The sequence below is a fragment of the Carassius auratus genome, unplaced genomic scaffold (assembly GCF_003368295.1).
Source record: "Carassius auratus strain Wakin unplaced genomic scaffold, ASM336829v1 scaf_tig00007445, whole genome shotgun sequence".
NCBI lineage: Eukaryota > Metazoa > Chordata > Actinopteri > Cypriniformes > Cyprinidae > Carassius > Carassius auratus.
In genome coordinates, this window is record NW_020523850.1 from 1 (window position 1) to 21678 (window position 21678).

The following is a 21678-nucleotide window of genomic DNA, read 5'->3' on the forward strand; positions in this document are numbered from 1 at the left end:
TGTGCAGCGGCCCTTTAGTGTTTACTGGAGACACGCAGGTGGAGGTGGATGCTGAGACCTCGCTGGAAGAGGCGGAGGAGGCTCTGATGATTGGTGATTCATCATTAAGAAAAGAGCTCAGTTTGAGTCTTCTTGCTTGTCGTGAAGGTGTTTACTCCTCTACTCTGGGGGAGCATCCTCTGACTCCTCATCCTCCTGCTGAGAGACAAGCGAATGAAGATCACTCCTGCGCAGTCTTCTCAGTCCCACCACAATCCACACAGTCTGAAACGCCCACAGCTGCTGTTGAAGCTGTCGTGACCTTGGAGGCAGATGAGGTCCCGTCCCAGACATCTGAAGAACAGGTTTGTTTTTGAGATTACTGAAAGACTGCCTGTTTGGGTCTCTTTCTGTTTTTTTGTTTTTTATAAGTTATTGTCGTCATTTATCTATCTATCTATCTATCTATCTATATATATATATATATGTAATAACTTTGAAATGTATAAATAAGCTTGATGCAAATAAGCTTGATGCATTTTAAAATGATGCATTTAAAAATTTCAGTACAGTTGGGAATCTGAAATATTGGCCCAATTTGGCAAGCAGAACAAATCCATACTGTTGAATGCTGTGAGGATCTGACTGATGTGTGTCCTTGCTCCATCAGGTGGACGCTGCTCTTCCAGAGTTGAGCCATGAGCAGCCAGAGGAGAGCAAACCTCCCACACCTCAACCTGATGTAGCCCCCAACAGATCCAGCCCATTGACTGGCACACAGGTTGAGACGGTCCAGTCCGGCATGCGTTGTCTGAAGTTTGACCCCCGTAGCCCAAGTCAGGCCATTTTTTTAAGCCCCAGTGGTTGGGTGTGGGCTTCGGGACCACTGGAGTCAGAGCGAGGGGGGTACAGGCACGTGGAAAAACATCCATGTCCTCACCTCTCCACCAAAAACACAGCCACAAATGAAAATAACAACATGGTTGTGCGTGCCAAACAGAGACCGAGAGGTGAGTGTCCGTTCACCACACAGCATCAGCAGTTATGAACAGCTAAAAAAAGTGGAAGTAGATGATGCCAAAAGCTTGTCGATTTCAGGTTTATAAATGTCGGCACCTGCTCTTACAGTACAAGTAATGGATAAAAGACTAACAAAATGATAAATCTGAAGTGTATCCAAGTAAATTTTTGCATAATTTTTGTATTTCAAATTTTTCTTTTTTCCCACTTTTCTCAGTGGTTATAAACTAAATTATTTGCTTGTTTAATATTACAGAAAAAGTTCTGATTGGGGATGGCAGATCTCCTCTGCAGATCCTGAGAGAGGCAAATTCACCCAGAGACCGCAGCTCCCAGGTAATCACACGGTTACTAGTCACTGGTTCTATTTGAATCTCAGTGCTTATTTAACTAGTGTTATGCAGTCATTTTCGTCTGTTACACCTTCAAACTCTAAATGGATCTTCATGTCTTTCTTCAGATGAAGTTGAAAGTGTCCACCCCAGAAAAACAGAGATTCAGCCAGATGGACAGGAGAGCTCTGATTGTGTCACTCAATAAGGAGAACGAATGAGACCGACTGAGCAGACCAGATAAATTCAGCCAACACTATGTATATAATACAGTTTTAAGCCTTTAACTACATGATCCTTCTCTTTCTTTTCTTTCTCTTTCTTTTCTTTCTTTCTTTTTCTTATTCTTTACCATTTCTTTGTGTGTATGTAAATAAACACTGTTTAAATGTGAATAAAATTTACATTTTATGAGTTTTGTTTCTTTTAATCTGAATGTACTTGATGTAATTGTTTTCAGAAAACCCTGAATAGATCGGTCTTTGTCATTGACACCAGCTGTTTGCGAAGCATGTCTAGTGGTGAAAATATACACCACTATCAGCCCTGCAATTATTGAAAAATAGACACTGTCAGCCAATCAGACGTCTTCACTCTGATGACCACATCTTTTTAAAAGCATTCACTCATTACTCTGAACTATTTTTAACAACAAAAGAATTATCCGATATCTGTGTGCTACTGTTCAAAAGTCTGAGGTCTGTAAGATAGATAAATGGATATAGATAGCATTTAAAAATAAAAAATAAAGTAATAATGGCGAGTAATAACAGTAAACTTTTAAAAAAAGAAGCTTCCATCAGACAGTCTCACTTAAACTTTAGTCTACCTCTAGTTTGTAAAAAAAAAAAAAAAAAATTACAATTTATGAAAGTGAAAATCTCATTCTTTGCAGACTCAAGTCATTGTATATTCAATCTTGTGCAACTATTTTGGCAACCTTTGTCTTGGTTTGATAGCACAGGATGCATTGAGATATCAGTAGGCTTGATCCACTAGTGTTGAAAGTCTTATCTTGTATGTTATTATTGATAATATGCTGTGACACCCATTTGTTAATGACCCATCCAAAAATGACCTCACAAATCACCAAATAGGTAATGGCTTGTAAATGCCCACTTTTGCATTTAGCATCCCTGAAGAACAAGTTTTCTGGGATTGCATGGATTTCTTTGACAAGCTTACTGTATGGTCAGCCCCTCTTTAAATGAGGTCTTCTTATTCACAGTCCTTTCTCATTTGTGACGGCACAACAAACACATCGCTTTCTCTCCCTACTGATACAACTACATCCCATTAGTACTATTTAAATTGCCCTTTTGCCATTTTATCCTGTCTGATATTTTTCAGGTTTTGCTTCCATTTGAGACAGAGCCTTAGTTCCAGATCTTCAGGAAAACTATCCCATGATCCTGTGCAGCAGGTCATTCCATCAGGTGTCACACCAATACAGCTCACTGTTGTCATGACCAGATAACACTCCTGTAAAACACAAACACAGTTTTATTACAATTAATACACATGTGTTTGCATCTAAAATGTTTTTACATTCATTCTCCTAAAGGTGACATATATAATTTTAATCTATTTCCGCTTGACATCTCCGCATATTCAGCAAGTCCCCAGATGTTGCAGTTGAAGTCGTCATATGGTATGGTAATATTAATATAATATAATTAAACTTATTTAAACAGTAAATTTAGAGTTGTGTATGTTGTGTAAAATTGTTGAGTTGACTTAAGTTATAAAGTTCGAACTTAGGAGATTCAACTTGCATTTTGCCAAGAAAAAAAAAGAGAAATGTTAGATAAAAATAGGTAAATGTTATGTAAAATGTTGTTAGATTGAAATAGTAATTTCATGTTTTAACTGTAGGGTTAATACAATAATGTCCCCTATGTGAATATTATATAAACCTATTTTTCAAATCGAGATTAATGCTTTAAAAATTGGGTAATCATAGCTTACATCCATAGTTTTTTCCCGTTTAAACGTCTTAGCTGAGCTTCAAATGGCTTCTTTGACAAAGTTATTATATGAAAACTATTTGCATTCTGATTCAGACATCCAAAGGTGCAACAATACATTTTTTCTCTTTATTGATAAAGTCAAAATGTCGTTAGTTTAATGGATTAAATTAGAAATAAGCTTCATTAGCAGCTTTAGAAAAGAACTGAAACCATCTCAGACCTGCTTTCGTACTCCATGTCATTTAAAAAATAAATAAATACATCTCCCTCCTGCACACAATCTAACCATTGGCAGGTACTGATTTTTTTAAAAATAGCCTTCACCATAAATTATTTGCATTTAAATGTATGTGACAGCAGCTCCAAGTTTAAAGCAACAGAGAGGCACTGGTTGCATCCAGTGGGGACATAATTACTGATTATAATGACTTACACTGTGTTTTTACACGTTGCATATCACACTGCATAAACCACAAAAACCATGTCTGCATTTGTGATTGGGAGAAACGACAAGCAACAAGCACTACTCTACACTGCTTAAAACTTGAGTTTGAATCATCAGTTGTCCAATTCTTTAAGTAAATGTACTTACAGGCTGTGAGTCAGAAGCTCCAGACTGTCCTTACAAAGTTGAAATTGCCCCACTGTATAGAATCAGACACCACCATTGTAGGCTACTCTCCCAGGAAACAGTTCTTATCCCCCATAAAATGCACAGCACACATCTGATATTTGGGGTTGAACTGTTCTGGAATACTGTTGTAAATGCAACTTGACCACTGATTTCTAGTTGTGTCCTCTTTTGGAAGGCCAAACAAAGTAATTTCGCTTTCACAAAGAAACACAGAGCATCTCAACAACATGGCGGCAGCGGCAATAGTAAGAATCAAAGTTACGCCTTCTTTGCGATATGCAAATATTCACACACCGTGACGTAGACTGTGGGGCATATTAGAATGAGTCGTTTTAGGTTGGAGTTGTTGCCTCTTAACTTTTTATAAAGGATATCTCTATGGGTTTGAGTCTGAGACTTTAGTCTTTTCAACTTTACAGATCTTCTTTATGCACCAAGAGTTTGTAACACTCCAAAGAGAAAGGAAAAACTGAAATTGCATCATATGACCCCTTTAAATTACCTTAATGATATGAATGATTCATACATAAAGAACAACTTTTAGGTGTATCCATCTCCTTGAAAATATCTGTTTACTTTATCATTAATTTCCCTTATCTTTGCCAAAATAAAATGTAATGTGTGTTTATGTGTGTGCTTGTACATGTGGAACATGGCATAGATTTTGGCCAGATGTCCTCTCTTAATGTCTTCCTGGTCTTTAGCTGGACTCTCCCACAACAGCTGTCCCCTTCACATGATCCTGCAGCATGAGGTCCTGCACTGCTTTACGAGCTGACTGTAGAGCACAAAACATACACTAAACAGTTCACTGAGACATGAGAATAAATCTTTGATATTCTGTAAAGTAACATAGCTGTTTGTAGAGTTTGACCAAAAACAATAAATCTTAATTTCATCAGACATATTCTTGACACTTACAGTAATCTCATGTTTCAGGCTCTTCGCATCCTTTCGCAGTTGCCCCATTTCATCCATGGCAACAGTAGTCAGGCACGGTCACCCACAGTTACAGACAGGAAGTGAGGTCAGTAGAGCCAAGAGAGTGCTGGGGGAAAACTCTCCCAAACATGAATATACATTTCATTGTTACATCAATCATGAATGCAGTTTGTTTAACTGGTTGTGGGAAGAGGTTGTTGTTTATTTCCCTGTATACATCCTCGTTCAACATCTATTTGCAATTCAAACACCCTTCGAACTGGCTAGCAAATCCTCATAAATAAGGATCCATGTAAAATGACCACCACCGCAAACAAACAAGTGCGTAATGAGTCGGAGCCGAACAAGAAACTATTATTAAACATCCATTCACCAGCTTTTAAATAGGCAGATATTACATACATAGATGGGGTTTAGTTCATAAATACATTAGATACATCTAAAGTACATAAGTTTTTGGGTAAGTCCATCTGCTCCAGTGAACAGAAATAATAATAATGCTTAACTGCATAACAGTGATTACTGTAACTTTATTTATAATCCAAAATGAATGTATTAACACATCAAATGAGCCTTCATTAGTAATATTCTTGAGCTTTCAGAAACTAAGAAAAAAAAACAATAAATTAAAATAAAAGATTTTGCCTTTCACCTTGGATGGTTCACCCCAGTCTGCTTGTATAATAAGAGTGTGTCATTCGCCTTAAAGAACAGCATTTTTAAAATAAATATTACGAGTTAGTTTGAACATCATGTCTTACTTTACAAACAAAGATAAATGTAGGCTATTTCCTTTCGTTGAATTGTTTATTGAATCTTTGTGTCTCCCCCTGAGTCCTCATGTCCAATTGACTTTTGCCTAAAATTAGTTTGAGAGGAGTGAGAAGAACAAAGGGTGTGGATGGGAGAAACGTGGACCAGTGGGAGGGAGCTGTCTTGTAGTGGACATCAATATATATTCCTATTCTGGTAAACACCAGTTTTTGTATTTGTTGTCAGTGTGGACTAAATGGCAAGGTTATGTTATTACCAATAAGACCGTCAGCACCAAACCTCATGACCAGAAGAGACTAATAAAAAAGAGAGAGACAGGAATTTAAGGGAGGCTTTTTGTATCAAATCTAATTCAATCTGATTATTGACTGCTCTTTGCATTTGGATAAGAGCTACAGTAGAGATGGGGAGATGGATAGAAACAGAAAGAAAGAGCTGGGAATGAGTGTGAAAGTGTGGCCTAGCCATCGTTTGAATTTCAAGTTTTCTTCAAATGACTTTGTTGAGAGAACAGTATTATGTGGTCATTACCAAACTTTCTATGGTTAATTCCTTATGCTATGGTTAATTATTAAATTAAGTAAGAGAAGGAGAGAAAGGGGGATGGGATAGGGCAAGGTCCGCCAACTGGGACTTGAACTCTGGAAACCCAATGAGCAACGGTGCTATATGTCTGCCCACTTCTATATATATTCTTAAGTAAAAACTAAAGCTGTAGCAAAACATAAAATTCCAAAAATATAGAACTGAACATTTTCATTACTTTACTGGTTCCACTGGGATGTTTCTCTACTCTATTTGTATTTCTTATTCCTTTCCGACTCTCTATCCACTTGCCTTTTTCTCGGGACAGTGTTCATTCAGGTTTTCCCCTTTAGGCACCTTCTGATCCCTTTCTATTTACCTCTCGCTCTCTGTAAATTCTGTGATGCTTTTGTGATAGGCAGATGAGGATGGGAGGGGATGAAGTGAGATCAGTGTTGAAATTATAAAGCCTGGGATGGAGAAAGTGAGAGGGATGGAAATCTGTTAGGAGAGAAGAGGACAGAGAGCAAAAGACAACAGAACTAAATAGTGGTGAGAATCAGATCATAGGGTCACATGACAGAAAAGCTGGTGAGTGAAGGGCCAGCTAAGGGACATTTTTACTTTTTTTGCAGATGATGCAAATCCATTTATTTTAGGTGAGCAGAAGGCTTTGTGAGTGTAATGTACTCAAGGTACGATATGTTTTTAATCTTAAGAGTGTGAACACTATTGTAACAAAACATTGCACATCGGTTCAGGAACAGAAATGTGTGAGGACCATGAGAGAATTTTGTGCAACAAAAGAGCTTAAAAGCCTGCGAAGATGTACAGCTTTGGTTAAATCAGTTTAGTGTCCTGATTTAGAACTTACAAACTATCATTATCATAACTATAACTCGTCCTCCCCTTCCTCACTGAACTAGACAAAACGTCACAGCATGGTGGATAAAATCATCACCCGATTTAGCAAGAAGAGGTACAATATGACCCATGGATGAAAAGGATTATATTCTATTAGGACAAAAGGGAGTGGTTTCACTTTTCATGGATGAACTAGTTGGGATATATTAGTTTGAGATATAAGTATGAATGATAACATGCATTCTTGCCTGGATTATTCTTCCATACTCTAAATGGGAGATTTGAGCTTCTTAAACAAATGCACTCATTTTTGAGGGATTATCTGTAATCTCTCTCCCCAACCTCTTTCTCTCTCTCATTCGTTCCATCAGTCCATATATCACCTTCCCTCCTCCCTCTCTCCGCTCACTTGTTTTAATGTACTGTGGTCTAGATGTATTAAACACTTGCACCTTTGTTTTGTTCTGTTTTCTTCGTCTCGGTTTTGATTTTGAGAAACATACCTAGTGGTATGGATCCAGTATGAATGAGAAAGAAAAAAAGTGAGGCAACCTACACCATGTTAAATAAAGTAGCGTTTAAGACTACTGATATTATATGAGTGTAAAGAAAAAGTCACCTAAAAAATGTAGATGAGTTTGTTTCTTTTTTGGATCAGATTTTGATCAAAGTGAATGGGTGCCTTCAGAATGAGAGTTTAAACAGCTGATAAAAACATCACAGGAGAAGCAAAGTGACCAAGTATGGTGAGCCATATGTGGAATTTGTGCTCCGCATTTAACCCTTCCAAATTCGTGCACACAATAGTGAACACACACACCGTGAACAGTGGGTAACCATATTGCTGTGGTGCCCAGGGAGAAGATGGGGGTTCAGTGTCTTGCTCAAGAGCACCTCAGTTCTGATATTGAGGGTGGACGAGAGCATTAGTTATTCACTCAACCCACGAAAATCCCTGCCGGACCTGAGACTCGAACCTGCTACCTTCAGGGTTACAAGTCATAGCAATATGAAAATTAAGGTCAAAATATTTTGAGAATAAAGCTGTGGCCACTCTATAGATAAAAAAAAAAAAAAAAAAAAACTGGTTTTAGTTGGTCATCCAGCCTGGCTATAGCTGATCAGTGGGCTGGTTTTGGACACTTCTTTAGCTGGTCAGACTGGGAGTCCAGCTAAAAGCAGCCACTAACAGATTAAACCAGCTAAGAACAGTCAACCAGTTTAGGCTGGTATTAGCTTTATTTTTTTTTTCAGCAGAGAAGGCCAGTATATTGAGTGAATAATGTGAGGTAATCTGAAAATTCTGCCACTTACTCAGCAAAAAACATCCAACCTTTCATTCTTCTAATGTATTTAATTAAAAACAGGAATAAAACATTCTAAATGTTTGAAGTGGGCTCCAACACTTTAAGTTGTGATATGTTGTTGTCTTTTTCTGATAATAATCCCACATTCAAATCAATTGCCAGGCCACCAGAATTTCTTTCGGTGAGCTTTTGCTTTTAAATTATTATAACTTAATTCCCGTTATTGCTACGTTATTTTTAATTTATGTGGCATTAAAACTCCACCGTAAAATAATAATAATTACAAAGTAAAATTTAAATACTCCTTGAGTTACAAAATTAGCCATTCACCACTTTATTCTTTTATTGTAAAAACTATATATAACCCAAATCAAAGCAGACATACTGAAACAAAGGCGCAAACAAATGGACACACTCTCACACTAGAGAAAAAACCTGTGAAACAGTCAGAGATAAAAAATAAACCAGTGTGCATGAAGAGAAAGTGAGGCATTTGATGTCCATGGATGTCTCTTTGCTGATTGGCTCATTAATCTGTCTTTCTTACAGTTCATCCCGCCTGCTTGTCACTCTTTCTCTGTCTTTGCTCCTCTCTTTGCCTTGGCTTCTTCCACTGCGGGCAGATTTTAAAGCACCCTCACCCTTCTTTTCTTTTATTACACTTTTCCCATCTGCAGCCCATAATTCTTCAGCTTCCTCACGTTCCTAAGATGAAGTAAAACATATGAGTTTGTGTACATACATACAACACTTTTCCTATTTTAGTTAGTCTTCAAGTTTCCATAACAGTTTCGTCGACCAAGCGTAACTGCAGTAACAGCATGGGGATTGACAGGTCCTGATGTAAACCCAACCAGTCACCCATATTTTTGCTTAACCATTGCCTGGGAGAATGGGTCTCATTCACTAATTATGCATATGAGTATAACAAATCATGGTTCAACAATAACTTTTGTACTAAAATTCATTCTTGATTTACGTATGCAAAAAGCTTGTGCAGAAATGACTAACTTGGGGCAAAGTTTACAATACTCAAAAATTTATTATATTAAAATGAGGTTAAAAACAAATGAATGTGTGTATGTTGTGAATTAGACAAAAAAAAAATCTCCATGCAGTTATTATTATTAGTGAATGTAATGGGAAACCTATTTTTTACATTTTATACACAAGATTTTTACATCCTTATATACCGTATATGAGAAATGTATAAACATGGATCCAAACAAAAGAAAAACATTTACTGAATACTGGGAAATTAATCTTATAATGATTGTTTTGGCATCAGTGAATAATAAATCACCTCCTTCAAAATCATTCAGGTAAAGAACTGCACTGCAAAGGCAACAAGATAAAATCACAGTGAGTGCATAACAGAAGAGTGAGGAGAAAATATGACATTTATGTCAGACATTTGTATTATTTTACCGATAAACATGTCTCCTTTCTATTCAAATGCACCTCATTCAGTCAATGTTGCATAATTATTCCCAAAAAAATGTTGTCAGTAAGGGATTGTGTGTAAAGCAGTGTTTATATACACTTTATATTAAACATTTCCAGCAGTAACTGTAGCCAGTCATTAACATTAAGTGTAAAATGTTTAGTAACTTTGTGTGTTAGAAGCTTGAAGTCCTATTCTGAATTTTTACCACACCCTTTGATCATCTGAATCTTGAATCTTCTGAATTAAGTGAATCAGTGAAAACAACATATCCAGATTGAGGAAAATATCATTTAGCCTAATTTTTTTATTTTTTGTGTTTTGCCTACAGTGCATCTATCTTGTACACGACTGTGCACCTGAGATCTCGATGAGTGTAAGCAGGTGCTTCTCTGGTTCTTCTGCCTGGTTTCTGGCTCCAGGATGCAGTGATCCACATGAACTGAGAAAGATCCGGACGCCCCTCCTGATGACCTTCATATACATAAAATCATATATGCACCAAGAAAGATTTTATCCCTGTTAATAATGTGTGTTTATGTGGGAATGACTGTTCCTATTAGAGGAACGTGTCCCTGGGATGGGAGCGGCACTCCAAGTGTGTGTAAGCAAAGTCGAGAACAGAGTGACTTCTGAAGTACGGGTCAATCAGAACTTTAACAGTCTCCCCGATCTCGTGTAACAACCTTGCAACCAGCCCATCTTGAGCTAACTGGAAAACAGATATTTTCGATATTATCTAGGGTATATGTGGTCTATAATTTTATGAATCATTGTATGTGTAATGACTGAGTAATATTTCACCTTAAGTGCTCTGAGAACAGTCAAACCCTCAAACTTCTCCTGCGGCGTGTGAGGAGAGCGTTGCCCACGGTAACCATCAGCCATGGATGCATCAACCTATCATTAACACATGCAGAATCTGATTTGAGAGTCTTCCAGCTGCTCTAAATTAGTAGGCTGACCCCGCAATGCACTGATTATTGAACAGTAATTCAAACAGCAGATTTCTGGATGATTAATCAAAAGCTCACAGTAGCAAGCTGCATCACACGATCACATTCAGACTGGGATAAAACTCCATCCAGAACCACACGGTTGGTCCCATTCAGCCCATGATCATCCATGGTGACTGTTCTGCCAACCACAGGAATGCAGGATGAAGAAGAGAAGAAAGTTTTAAATATATAAGCTTTTTTGTATTTGTTATTTTTATACTAATGATTATTATAATAATGATAAGAATTTTTTCTGTTATTATTAAAAACCTAAAGCCTATATTTCTGTATATATATATATATATATATATATATATATATATATACACACACACACACACACACACACACACACACACACACTCACCTAAAGGATTATTAGGAACAGGTGTTCAATTTCTCATTAATGCAATTATCTAATCAACCAATCACATGGCAGTTGCTTCAATGCATTTAGGTGTGTGGTCCTGGTCAAGACAATCTCCTGAACTCTAAACTGAATGTCAGAATGGGAAAGAAAGGTAATTTAAGCAATTTTGAGCGCACTACCATTTCTAGGGTTTACAAAGAATGGTGTGAAAAGGGAAAAACATCCAGTATGCAGCAGTCCTGTGGGTGAAAATGTGTTGTTGATGCTAGAGGTCAGAGGAGAATGGACCCGACTGATTCAAGCTGATAGAAGAGCAACTTTGACTGAAATAACCACTCGTTACTTCCACAACACACACAACCTTGAGGTGGATGGGCTACACCAGCAGAAGACCCCACCGGGTACCACTCATCTCCACTACAAATAGGAAAAAGAGGCTATGATTTGTACAAGCTCACCAAAATTAAACAGTTGAAGACTGGAAAAATGTTGCCTGGTCTGATGAGTCTCGATTTCTGTTGAGACATTCAGATGGTAGAGTCAGAATTTGGCGTAAACAGAATGAGAACATGGATCCCTCATGCCTTGTTCCCACTGTGCAGGCTGCTGGTGGTGGTGGAATGGTGTGGGGGATGTTTTCTTGGCACACTTTAGGCCCCTTAGTGCCAATTGGGCATCGTTTAATTGCCACGGTCTACCTGAGCATTGTTTCTGACCATGTCCATCCCTTTATGACCACCATGTAGCCATCCTCTGATGGCTACTTGCAGCAGGGTAATGTACCGTGTCACAAAGCTCAAATCATTTCAAATTGGTTTCTTGAACATGACAATGAGTTCACTGTACTAAAATGGCCCTCAGTCACCAGATCTCAACCCAATAGAGCATCTTTGTGATGTGGTGGAACGGGAGCTTCGTGCCCTGGATGTGCATCCCACAAATCTCCATCAACTGCAGGATGCTATCCTATCAATATGGGCCAACATTTCTAAAGCATGCTTTCAGCACCTTGTTGAATCAATGCCACGTAGAATTAAGGCAGTTCTGAAGGTGAAAGGGGGTCAAACATAGTATTAGTATGGTGTTACTAATAATCCTTTAGGTGAGTGTGTGTGTTTGTGTGTGTATATATACACAAAAACACACACATACACACACACTGCAGAACAGGATGGTACAGTGCTTGTACCTGCATAAAATCCACTGTCATTCACTTCTTGCACTTTCTGGCCCTGCTTCAGTTTCTCATGAAGTTTCTCTTTCCCTGCTCTGAGAAGAAGAAAAGTTGAAATCTGCCAGGAAATGTATTTCACCAAATCCGTTCTATTTTCTATCATTTTTTATTTTTTTATTTTCCTGTCTCATCTCCAGGTTTCTCTCAGAGTTTCGGGGACAATGTCCTCGGGTGTCCACAGATCCTGATGGGGACAGAGATTGAGACTGAGGCCTTTTTTGCCTTGTGTCAGAAAGGAGAACAAAAGGTCAGAGGTGCAAGACAAAAAAAACACCCTCAACAACAGCATAGAGGTATATACCGGGTGACTGAATTTAAAGTCCAAGTTTGCCATCCCAAAGTACAATCGCCTCTTCTCTTGAAAAGCTCTGCTGACACACTTGCCAATTTCCTTTGAGAAAAAAGATAAAGTGGTCATTTCAATTCTGTATTGATCTGGACCATTGACTCATCTATTCATGAATCCAATAGACTGAGCCATCTATAAATACAGACATCATTCTTTCTACCCCATCTCCCATGCATCAGTTACTTCAACAGTCCCGTGTATCATACCCGCATAGGGCCTGTTTCCTGAGCCTCTGTGTCGCCCTCTAGAGTCTGAGAGTAACTTCATTAGATAAAGAATGTAGAGTCATTAGAAAGTTATAGTCTTTGACACTGGCATTGAAATTGTATACAGATCAGATATTAGAAATATAACATAAGAAGATCAAAATGACGATAAATACAATTAAGATGCAAATTTAAGTTGTATCAGGAACCATGAGAGAACCCTTGTGTTGATGTATTACACTGGAGCCTTTACATACACAGTATTGTTCAAAATAATAGCAGTACAATGTGACTAACCAGAATAATCAAGGTTTTTAGTATATTTTTTATTGCTACGTGGCAAACAAGTTACCAGTAGGTTCAGTAGATTCTCAGAAAACAAACAAGACCCAGCATTCATGATATGCACGCTCTTAAGGCTGTGCAATTGGGCAATTAGTTGAAAGGGGTGTGTTCAAAAAAATAGCAGTGTCTACCTTTGACTGTACAAACTCAAAACTATTTTGTACAAACATTTTTTTTTTCTGGGATTTAGCAATCCTGTGAATCACTAAACTAATATTTAGTTGTATGACCACAGTTTTTTAAAACTGCTTGACATCTGTGTGGCATGGAGTCAACCAACTTGTGGCACCTCTCAGCTGTTATTCCACTCCATGATTCTTTAACAACATTCCACAATTCATTCACATTTCTTGGTTTTGCTTCAGAAACAGCATTTTTGATATCACCCCACAAGTTCTCAATTGGATTAAGGTCTGGAGATTGGGCTGGCCACTCCATAACATTAATTTTGTTGGTTTGGAACCAAGACTTTGCCCGTTTACTAGTGTGTTTTGGGTCATTGTCTTGTTGAAACAACCATTTCAAGGGCATGTCCTCTTCAGCATAGGGCAACATGACCTCTTCAAGTATTTTAACATATGCAAACTGATCCATGATCCCTGGTATGCGATAAATAGGCCCAACACCATAGTAGGAGAAACATGCCCATATCATGATGCTTGCACCTCCATGCTTCACTGTCTTCACTGTGTACTGTGGCTTGAATTCAGAGTTTGGGGGTCGTCTCACAAACTGCCTGTGGCCCTTGGACCCAAAAAGAACAATTTTACTCTCATCAGTCCACAAAATGTTCCTCCATTTCTCTTTAGGCCAGTTGATGTGTTCTTTGGCAAATTGTAACCTCTTCTGCACATGCCTTTTTTTTAACAGAGGGACTTTGCGGGGGATTCTTGCTTCACACAGACGTCTTCTAACTGTCACAGTACTTACAGGTAACTCCAGACTGTCTTTGATCATCCTGGAGGTGATCATTGGCTGAGCCTTTGCCATTCTGGTTATTCTTCTATCCATTTTGATGGTTGTCTTCCGTTTTCTTCCACGTCTCTCTGGTTTTGCTCTCCATTTTAAGGCATTGGAGATCATTTTAGCTGAACAGCCTATCATTTTTTGCACCTCTTTATAGGTTTTCCCCTCTCTAATCAACTTTTTAATCAAAGTACGCTGTTCTTCTGAACAATGTCTTGAACGACCCATTTTCCTCAGCTTTCAAATGCATGTTCAACAAGTGTTGGCTTCATCCTTAAATAGGGGCCACCTGATTCACACCTGTTTCTTCACAAAATTGATGACCTCAGTGATTGAATGCCACACTGCTATTTTTTTGAACACACCCCTTTCAACTAATTCAACTAATTGCCCAATTGCACAGCCTTAAGAGCGTGCATATCATGAATGCTGGGTCTCATTTGTTTTCTGAGAATCTACTGAACCTACTGGTAACTTGTTTGCCACGTAGCAATAAAAAAATATACGAAAAACCTTGATTATTCTGGTTAGTCACATTGTACTGCTATTATTTTGAACAATACTGTACTTTATTCAACCAAGTGGAATTGTGTTTTTGAAAAGAAAACAAAATATTTCCAAAAATAAACACTGAGGAAGAAAGATAAAAAAATTATAATCATTTGTAAATAATCCAAATAATTTGTGCGTAAACACTGGGAGGAAACATAAGTGCTTGTGTTTCAATGACATCTGACCTTTGAACTGTGCAATATGTAAGTGCTGGAGCTGGAAGGGCAGGAAGTCCTCCAGAGCAGAAACCCTTCCAGGTCACGTTGACACTAAGGTCACATACATCTGTTTGCATGACAGCAAGGAGAGAGAGAGAGAGGTCTAAAGAAACACAGAAAGACTGATTTGGCTGAACTGTTATATATAATTACCAAAATATACCATTAATGGTGCAACTCACCATTTAAACTGTTCTTTTTATAAACATGTGAATTATATGCAAAAAAAAAGGAAAAAAGACTGGACTTTTACTATTCCCTGAAATAATCTGATGTTATACTACTGATAGTGGCTGCAATCACTTGATAGACTTGGTAAATATACGTCATTTTTCACCCGCAGCTCTCTCATAAGACACCAGAATGGTGTCTGGCTCCTCAGGAATGACCCGGGACACCATCACACATTGAGCTCTGCCCTCTTCTGTCTGCTTGAGCATCTCATTCACACACTCCTTCCACTTCTTCACTGCCTTGACCCAATCAGATGAGATCTCAGCAAGAATGGCTGCATCATACATCTAAAAATGATGAACACTCTTACAAAAAGATGGTAACAGCGGACAGTGTTATACAGGACAGCTAATGCGGTTCATTTAAAGAGGAGTGAGAAAGAGAGACGAGGGAGGATAGTGAGAACTAGTATATGACTGACAGACACTGTCATTCTCCAAATATCTTAAAGACAAAAGTCTGCTCAGCCAACATGGGAAAAAATCGGCAAAATAACACCCTGCACAACACAACACCACCCAAAACCAAAATAACTTTAATGATTCACAACGATGCAATTATACTGTGACGTGACATTCAGCTAAGTATGGTGACCCATACTCAGAATTCATGCTCTGCATTTAATCCATTCGAAGGGCACACACAGAGCAGTGAACACACATCCAGAGCAATGGGCAGGCATTTATGCTGCGGCGCCCAGGGAGCAGTTGGGGGTTTGATGCCTTGCTCAAGGGCACCTTAGTCGTAGTATTGCCGGCCTGAGATTCGAACCCACAACCCTAGGGTTAGGAGTCAAACTCTCTAACCACTAAGCCATGACTTTCCCACTACTGCCCACAGATGTGAGAGCTGCTCAGACAGTGTGCACACGTGCACATGCAATTTCACACATTATATTTTAACTTTTATTTGAGTATTATTTATGATCATCTTTAAGATTTATTTTCATCCTCCTACACAATTTAACATACTACATACATACATACACTGTAAAAAAAAATCCCGTAAAAAAACGGTAAAATTCCGGCAGCTGGGGTGCCGGAAAATTACCGTTAAATAACGTGCACATTAAGTAACAGTAATTTTCCGTAATTCAAAAATACAGTTTTTTGCTGTAATTTTACATATTTTCTGTATTTTCTTCAGCTTTTAATGTTTGATAAGATGTTTTACATAAATATTGTGGAAAGTTAATAAGAAAAAAACCATTAAATTATCATAAAGTTTGAACACTGCTTTAATTCAAATAATCAGCCGTAAGTGCAAAAATGTGTTTTAATAATTTATTGACCAATCTGCAAGAATATACAAATAGTTTGTTCAGGACTGCAATTTACTAATATTCTTTGTACAAAACTGCAACAATATACCAGTATAGAGATTATAGCTAAACTGCAACAATATTCCAATAAAAAAATAAGCCCAAAAGTTTAAATTAGATCACAACTGCAACCACATACAATTCAGTTTTTTTTCATAACTGCAACAGTATATATATATATATATATATATATTTAATAACTGCAACAACACACAAAAGAATTGTTCAAAACTGCAACAATATAGCAAATTGGTAAACAAATAAAAAATAAGAATTAATTTGTCCTTAAAACTGAACCACCTGTGAACAGATTAATTCATCTTGACAACAGATGATGCATTAAAAAAAAAAAAAATCAACCATGAAAGCAAATAATCAGCAAGTATTTTAAGTCTTTGACACTGTCAAGAATTTCTGCTAGGCAATGTAGGAAGATCTGACACTCCAAGTTTTACTCCATCCTTTCAAAGTCCGCAATCTTGTTAATCAGTGAAAGAACCTTTGGACTGACTGCTGATTTCTTTCTCGATGTGGTCTTCTCCACTTTCGATCCCTTCTCGGGGTTCATCTTAAAAAGGAATCTGTTGAGTAAAAAAAACATATTTAGTAATAAAACATGGACTGTACCATATGCTGTGAATATATTTAAAATAAAAGCAGAACAATAAGAACTTGTAAAGGGCATGCTTGTGGTGGATGTTGTGAAGAAGTATGTGAGAGGTAGTTGTGTGTGAGGCAGACTAAGAAGGTTGTGACAATGTAAGAGAGTGTGTTGTGTGAGGATGAGAGTGTGAGGATGCATGTAGGGCTGCACAATTAACCACATGCAGTTGTCAGATGCATTTGCAGATGAATCGCATTAGATTATGAACAGGATACTGCATAGCTTGTCAGTGAACTACAGCTCTGTTTATTAAATGTTGCTTAATTTGAAAACAGGTGATGGATATTTACTACTAATCACAGGACCGACTTTAATGACGAGACACGCCTGAAAAACGCATGTGATTAATTATGCAGCCCTAGAAGGTTGTGTGGGGATGCGTGTGAGAGTATGTTAGTGTGTGTGAGAGTGTGTGTGACTGTCTATGTGAGAATGTTTGGATGTTTGTATAAGGAAGTGTGTGTGAGAGGATGCGTGTGTGAGAGTGTGTGAGTGTAAGGATGCATTTGTAAGAATATGTGAAAGTGTATAACTGTGTGTGAAGATGCGTGTGAGAGTGTGTGTGTGTGAGAGAGAGAATGTGTGTGAGGTTGCATGTGTAACTGTCTATGTTAGAGTGTGTGGATGTTTGTATTAGAATGTGTGTGAGAGTGTGTGTGAGGATGCGTGTGTGAGAGTGTGTGAGTGTAAGGATGCATTTGTTAGAGTATGTGAAACTGTGTAACTGTGTGTGTGATGATGCGTGTGAGAGTGTGTGTATGAGTGAGGAAACGTTTCTGAGAGTGTGTGTATCTGAGAGTATGTAAGTGTGAGGATGCATTTGAGAGAGTGAGTGTGTGTGTGTGTGTGTGTGAGGATGCATGTGTGCAAATGTGGACGTGAGTGTGCGAGTGTGAAGATGCATTTGTGAGTGTGTGTATGTGAGAGTGTGTCAGTTTGAGGATGTGTGTGTGACCGTGTGTATATGTGAGAGTGTGAGGATGCATGTGACATTGAGTGTGTGTGTGAGAATGCATGTGAGAGAATGTGTATGTGAGTGTGAGGATGTGTGTGTGTGACTGCGTGTATGTGAGTGTCTGTGTGTGTGAGTAGGCATGTGTGACTGTGTGTGGGTGCGTGTGTGACTGTGTGTGAGAGTGTGTGTGTTAGAGTGAGTGTATGTAAGGATGCGTAATTCAGTGTGTGTTGAAAAAGTGTGAGTGTGTGTGAGAACACACGTGTGAGTGTGATATGTGTGAGAGTGAGTGTATGAGTGTGTGTTTTTACCTTTGCACAATCTCTTGCGTTTCTCCTTGGTTTCCTGGGTATGAAATGTTCAAGCAGTTGTATGAAGCAAACATCAGAGCGTTGCAGAAGATGGTGATGTGGTCGTTAACTATGACTGGGTGAACAGAAAACATAAAGTTCATAAACCATAAACACCACAACTATTACAAGTGTAATATGTGAACATCTTTGCATTTTGCAACTCACCCTTTCATGTTGACCATGGTTTTAGCACTCACTGAACTTATCTGTAAGGAGAAAAAAAGCATGTAAATGTGAAATTTTAAGGAAATCTACAAAAATACAAAGAAATATATTGATAAATGTTTTATATCTATGGTTCTGAACCTTATCTGCGCCACCTGTTCATCCCTATCAGTGAGTCTATCAATAATCCCTATAAGCTATAACAGTCTTTAATTATAGAAGGGTGATTAAAACAGAAGTTGTGAAACTTTTTTCCCTAGGCGTAGATTACAAGATTACAAGGTTATATGAATTCTCAGATGACACACTGCAGACATTGTTTTTTCATTCACAATTTTAACTGGTCAATGGTTTCACCAGCTTTTTGAAACACTTTTAATATTTTAAATATTTGCTTAACCGATAGACAGATATAAAGGGTAACCAACAGAAATAATTTATTAAAAAGTGATTAAATACTGACTGTAACGATATTTCAGACCCTCAATAAGACTATATCTGGAAGTAAAAGAGTAAAACATGCAGACAAATTAAAGTAGTTAAGTGAATTTCATTATACAAGCGTAATAACCAGTGCTTGAAGAGGGAGAAATGCAGACGAACATAACGTTTCAAATCGCGCGTCACTTTAAGCGCTGGTCCTAATGAGTCTGTTTCTAAATTCAGAATTTTCATCCAATCTCGCCTCGAAAAATATGATTTTTTTTTTTTTTTTTTTGCTTTTAGACGACGCCTACTATTATGTATATCAAAACTGATTAAAAACACTGCATTATGCGTCGAAGTTCGGTAAAGTTGGCAACATCTACATATTCGAACTTAACATTAACTGAGCTAACTGTTAAATTTATGAGTTCTTAAACCACAAATGATAATAATATTTAATAACAGTATCGTAGACAACCAGCTAACGACTTTCCTTAAAGTAAGCCTGTTTTTCCCTCAGGGACAAAATAACATTAGAAGTTAACGTTACCCACACTTAACGACTAACGGCACTGGTCAGCGCCGAAGTTTGAAATACTGGTTTAACGATTCAAAAAGGTAAACATTCTAAATTTTAGAACTCATATATAGTAGAAATAGCATTTAGTAATGACCAAAATGAGAAAACATGAACTTTACCTGCTTATTTTCGCCTCAGATTGAAGATTGACCGTGAAACTGAAGGTCGAGTTATTCCTTCTGCGCGCGCAGCAGCTCCACTGCGTGCTTGGAGGAGAATGTGTCCTTGCGCTAGGGCGGGAATTCCTTCAGTTCGAATATTACATTTTTTATTTTTTTTAATTTTAATATCAGCATATTATTATATTATTATATCAAATTATGAAACGGTACTATGAGAATAAATCCGTAATAAAACACCAAACTGAGCAGAACTATTTTGACAAGCGGAAGAAGATGTGGTCAGTTGACAGTACTTTGGAAATACGATTCTTTCGAGAAGGATTTTTCAACAAACCTGTTCAAAAAAGGATTAACCTGCTCTTTTATGCAAACACGCAATGTAGGCTACATATACAACATATTATATCAATAGTAATAATAATAATAATAATAATAATGAACGTTAACTTTTGTACAGTTGTTATTTATATTTTTAATCTATTAAAAAATATGGCATTATATTATTAATGCCACACACACACGTACACACACACACACATACTGCACATACTACATATAAATATAGCGCATTATGTGAAATAAATCTTCAAAAATATTTTTGGGACGTTATGCACATTGACATGTTTTTCATGTGATTTTACATAAGATATGTAAATTTACAGTCTCTTTCTGTAATTTTACAATTTTAAACTGTATTTCAAAATTACGTGGAAAAAACTGTAAAATAAAACAGTAAAATTCCGTAAAATTACAGTTTTTTTTTACAGTGTACATAAATACATGATTTTACATCTTAACTGAAAATTGGTCTGAAGCCTTATCATATTTTACCTATCCTTGTATCATTATTATTCTAAAAAGCATCACTTAAACTAATTTTAAACTATACCAGACACAAAAGCAGTTACATAAGAAAACATTTCTTAAGCATGTCGTAAATAACTGAAAGTTACATTTTTCATACATTACTGACATATACAAAGGATTTAATGTTTATGTACTTTATATTATATATACATCATTATAGTATTTTGAGCTTTGATTTTCAGTTCAACTATTTTCATTTCTCATTTTAAATTTTAGTTTAAATGTTAATTATTGTGCTTTTGTCATTTTTTATTAGTTCTTTTAAATATTTCTTTTAAGTGTATTTTTATTTTAAATTTAGTTCTTTATTTTTATTTTATTTTATTTTTCATCTTACCTAAAAAGTCATTAACTTATTTAAATAGCTAGATTTAAAAATGTCACTTGTGAACATCTACATATTTTTTTTTTAGTAGTAGTAATGGTCATTTATGTTTAACTTGTTTGAAATTATTTCAAAAGAATAAACGATTTCATTTCAAATTCATCTTAATTCTGAAAATTAAAAAGGATTCCTTTAGGGCTAAGGTAACTATTACCGTTTTAATTCTACAAGATTTCACGTTTGTTTCCAGTTGATAATAAAGGCAATAAAGCTCTTTCTGATTCTGATTGATAAGCGACACAATAACGGACAGCCAATCAGAATCCCCCAGACATTAGAGCGCTCGAGGATTTACAGCGGAAAATGAGAAAACTGCAGGGCGCGCTTTGAATTAATAAACAATTATGGATTTAAACTCCCAGCCGCACGAGGCCAGTATTATTATCTACATGAGGTAAACATTTCCGCTTTCTCATTTCGACAAGTGTCATTGCTTCCATTTTACCGTAATACACAAAACACACGCGAATCCACAATAAAGGTTTACGTCTTCTCAGTGGTGAACTGATAAAGAAAATATTTGTTATGCCAAGATTGCTATATTGCGTAACACGATCATTTAAGTCTTGCATAAAGA

The 21678-nt window shown here is 37.1% G+C and overlaps 1 long non-coding RNA gene and 2 pseudogenes across 1 annotated transcript; 1 reads left to right on the forward strand and 2 right to left on the reverse strand.

Annotated features, from left to right (window-relative positions):
- Positions 1-5: 5 nt before the first annotated feature.
- Positions 6-1745, forward strand: LOC113071492 (uncharacterized; annotated as a pseudogene).
- Positions 1746-8890: 7145 nt separating this feature from the next.
- On the reverse strand, positions 8891-15550 carry LOC113071494 (prolyl 3-hydroxylase 3-like; annotated as a pseudogene).
- Positions 15551-16237: 687 nt separating this feature from the next.
- LOC113071493 (uncharacterized) lies at positions 16238-20269 on the reverse strand. The gene is made up of 4 exons (XR_003280102.1): positions 19847-20269; positions 18722-18762; positions 18515-18629; positions 16238-17165 (listed from the first exon to the last, which is right to left on the reverse strand). It is a non-coding gene; the product is annotated as an uncharacterized LOC113071493 (long non-coding RNA).
- Between the last annotated feature and the right edge of the window lie 1409 nt (positions 20270-21678).